Source organism: Euprymna scolopes, chromosome 7 (genome assembly GCF_053919585.1).
Source record: "Euprymna scolopes isolate OS-2025 chromosome 7, ASM5391958v1, whole genome shotgun sequence".
Taxonomy (NCBI): Eukaryota; Metazoa; Mollusca; class Cephalopoda; order Sepiida; family Sepiolidae; genus Euprymna; species Euprymna scolopes.
Window position 1 is genome coordinate 98004303 of NC_136488.1, and position 4449 is coordinate 98008751.

Genomic DNA, 4449 nt, shown 5'->3' on the forward strand with positions numbered 1-4449 from the left:
ACGGTTTGTTCCTTTTTTATTTTCTCTATTTTGTCGGAATACTATTTCCATTATTTTCATCATATATATATATATATATATATATATATATATATATATATATATATATATATATATATATATATTATATATATATATATCTTTAGCCTGACGATTTCCTTTGGGGATTAAACGCGGAAGCCTCTGTGTAGCTTAATTGTGATAATATATTTTTATAACTTATTACCTAGCTCTATTCACATATTGAGCACTGTGGAAGTAAATGCTGGAAATCGAAGCATAAAATATATCTCCTTATAACATTTTATGTGGATATAAATGAAAAAAAAAATGTGTGCGTGTGTGTGTGTGTGTGTGTGTGTGTGTGTGTGTGTGTGTGTAAGCATACTATTTGGCTTGTTAATAAATTTTCAAAGTCTCATGCTTTCAATTTCATAGCTGTTAACGTTAAAACAAGAAGTACTGCGGTGCTCGCCTAGCGATCATGCTCGAAGGTAAGTTCAGCCTGTGCGCACACACGCACCCACTGTTCGCTTATGGATAACAAATAGAACACACTCATTCACTAAAGCTACATGTAACAAAATCGCATTTGACTAGTATATTAGTGAAGTCATCATGATAGTTGATTTAACGTTTTACACGCTGGCATGTGTTGGAAGGCTTTTAAAAATAACCTCTAAACTAACCATATCTCTGGCCAGGTCTTTATTTATCCTACTTCTTTCCACATCCATCCTGATTAACGGTGACAACACTGCTGCTTAGTAATGGCAGAAGTTCTATAAACTTTTTCCATCCACTTTTGCGATCACATCAGCACAGGTTCTGTGTTGTATTGCAGTGATATCACTAAAATAACAAAACTTCCGAACAACCTCTTGCCATCCTAATATATCAGGTCGGTGCAAAAGATTTTGCCGGTTTGTAGAAGGAGCATTCTAAACCACTGTAATTCATTTTATGCATATTTTTATTACTTACATGACATATTGTAACGTAGTCGTTACATGTCAACACTTGGGACCCACACGTTGTATGCAGACAGTCGCAAGGAAACAAAAACAAGGAAAGAATTAGGCTCACTTTTTTTTTCCAGTTAAAACAACAGACATTTATTTACAGGTACTTCCTGAATAACGCCTTGTATCTTGTTCAAAAGTCTTCTATGTACTCCAATTTGCTTAACAAGCCTCTGCCGTGTCGAAACCGTGATATTCCGCCTTTGTTCGGCCATGTTTAGGACACGTCTTTCCCTACCGCTCTTCAGCCACATGTGGAACACGTCTATTTCACTTTTTTATAATCTTTTTCTTTCCTTCTTCCTCGGTGTGACGTCACCTCGTATACGGCTGTCGTATGTGCTCTGCTGCAATATTACCATGATTAATTTATAACTTTTTCTTTCAGATTATTAAAGTATCATTCATATTTTTCTGCAATATTCTCACCTATGTTGACCTGAAAATAACCTTCTTTAGTCAATAGGAAGGAAGTAATATTCCATCAGGACAATGTTCGTTCTCACATATCGAGTCTCCTTGCTAGTAGGCATATAAGCAGCATACTGAGATCTCAAATCGCATTGAAAAATTGGCTCTTCATGTAAAACTATTAGAACATTCTTATACGTTCATTTATGGTATTTCCTTTGTGACCGAGTGAAATTTGAATACAATTTGCATGTCTTTAAACTACCGGTTCTAACAAATCGATATCTGTCTGAAAGTGTTTACGGATTGCAATGCGTTTCTATTACTTCTGTTGCTTGTACTTATTTACCTGCCTCCCCACGAGGGCAAAGTTAAAAACAAACTCGGTTTTTAATGTGGGGAAAATCTAGTTTCCCCAAAAGGAGCACTCTGGATTGGAGCAAAAATAAGAATTGCCTCAATTTAGAAGAATTTCTCCGCGAATAGAAGTGACAAAATCAGCATAAAAAAAACAGATACTACACTTTCTTGCAAGCTAAAATTGGTTGTTATTCAATTTAAAATTGTTAAAATCATTAAATCATGAAAATCGATGAAACCGTCATTGAGAAAACGAAACTAAAACATTCTCAATTTTTACTTATTGTTTTTTTTTTTTTTTTTTTTTTTTTTTTTAGCTAGGAATGAGGCATCCTGCTGGATACCAAGCATTCACCTACTTTTTTTTTCTTTTTTTGTTTTTTTCCTATTATTTTACTTAAACAAGACAAATTGCCATTGAAATGTAAGGGTTATTGTTAATTAGGGGTCATGTTAAGAAGGACTTTCTAAGAAAGAGAGTCGAGCAACGAAGTGTGTATTCACATTTAAACTTTTGCATGCTAATAAACTTTTGCATGCTAATAAACCTTTGCATGCTAATAAACTTTTGCATGCTAATAAAGTAAGAAACGAGGAAAGAAACTATTAGAGTAGAATTTAGGACTGTAATCGTCCCTTGAAGTGTAATTATTTGTATTTCTCTTGCACTTGGTTTACCAGGTATATTCGCAAAGTAATTTTTGAAATTATTTTTCATGAGTCTAGTTGCTCCTATAACTATTGGAATGACGGAGATCTTCCTAAGATTAAAACTTTTTTTTTTCATGTCATACACAAGACTTTGGTATTTAATTATCTTCTCCCTATTAGTTCTGTTTATGTGTGTGTTAGGGAGGAGGCTGAATCTAATATAAACTTTATAGGGAGAGAGGAGGTCGATGGTCATCAAATTTTGCAAAAGACTTTTGTGTTCACCTTATGCTAGACATTTTCACCAAAATACCACATTCACTCAGTGACTTGATTTTACTCCAATTTGTTTTAAAAAAGAATTTTAATCAAATAAAAAAAAGCAAAACACTATAATGTAGCATGGGATAATATTTTAAAATATTAAGAAAAAGAAGAAAATGTAGCCTAGTAGTGCCCTCTCAATCCTCTGCTAAGAGTTAGGCCGCCCACTTTTTCCAGCTGCTCAAAAAAAAAAAAAACAAGTCGATCTCTAGATTAGAGTGGGAGCTAAGTGGGATACAAAACATTTTACAGTGCAAGTTACAACAATTTAAAGTGTGGTATCTGTTCTTCAGATGCGGCACTTCCATTTCTTGTTCTCTTTCAGTGGAGGAGAAATCCTTCATGACTGAGACAATTTTTATTTTTGTACCTTTTCTCCACGTAAAAAAACGACCCTGGTGTCTAACTCTGTCCCGTGGGGAGGCATTGTAAATAGGTACAACAATTTAGGGGTAGAGCCGAGGACAAAATAAATATGAGGAGTGAGCATCTTTGGAGAGTTTCTAGTAGCAAAAAGTAAAACAGGGTTAGGACTCATCTACTCCATTTAGCTAAGGGCTTTTTAAATTTTAGGGGTTGGTTCTGCAGAACTTGGGACCCTGTGGGGTATTTCCATGCAGGGAACACAAACGTGTACCCAACTCCTCGACAAATGCACAAATAGTGTCATCAAACTCCATGCTATGTATTCTCCTCCAATCACATCTGATTTTCATCTTAAGCTGATGCTTAAAATAGACGATCATATCCCAATCTATATATCTATAAAACTGAAATTGTCTGTGTGTGTGTCTGTCTGTGTATGTACATTTTCCTACCAAATTACTCTCTTAATTTTCAGTCTACAGACTAAAGATTTGACATAAGGCGTATTGAGATTTGGAAAAATCTATAAATCGGTTTTTGGCCAGAAATATGACTGTCAAGGATCCAAAGTTCAACGATTTAACCTTAGAAAACTTTACACAACTTCTGTGCCAATTTTGGGTCTAAACACTTGAAATTTTAGATGTAGGTTACTTGGACATGGATCAAAATTTATAATTTGATTTGAGCCCAAAACAAGAGGTCAAAGTTACGCGTTAAGAGATCAAAATTACGCTCAAAGTTAAAAAAATTTTACCTCTCAGCCAATTTTTGGTCTAAACATTTGAAATTTTACATAAAGTGTATTTGGACATAGAGCAAGCTTTTTAATCGTTTTTTGGACGAAAGTTTGGCTCTCAAAGTTCAAAAGATTTAATCTTTGCAGTGTCTAGCAAACTATTAGGCAAATTTTTGGTCTAAACATTTGAAATTTTACATAAAGGGTATTCAGACATGCAGCAAGCTTTTTAATCAGTTTTGGGCAATAATTTGACTGCCAAGAGGTCAAAGTTGAAAGAGTTGACTTTTGCAGACTCTACCAAACGCCTACATCAATTTTCTGTCTAAAGACTTGAAATTTTAGATATAGGTTACTTAAACATGAGTCAAACTTTTTATATATATATATATATATATATATATATATATATATATATATATATATATATATATATATATATATATATGCACATAAAGTTATGAACAGTAAATAGGGCCCGAGTAAAACAGGTCTGAACTGCTAGTCAGAAACAAATGCAACCCCATGGACCTTGTTAAGAGATGAAACCCACATCACCACTCTCATTACAGTTTA

At 33.9% G+C, this 4449-nt stretch overlaps 1 long non-coding RNA gene across 1 annotated transcript in view; it reads left to right on the forward strand.

Annotated features, from left to right (window-relative positions):
• Positions 1-466: 466 nt before the first annotated feature.
• Positions 467-4449, forward strand: part of LOC145279857 (uncharacterized) — a 640184-nt gene continuing 636201 nt past the window's right edge. Inside the window, exon 1 of the long non-coding RNA XR_013868470.1 lies at positions 467-494. This is a non-coding gene — a long non-coding RNA (uncharacterized LOC145279857). The remainder of the gene's footprint in view (positions 495-4449) is intronic.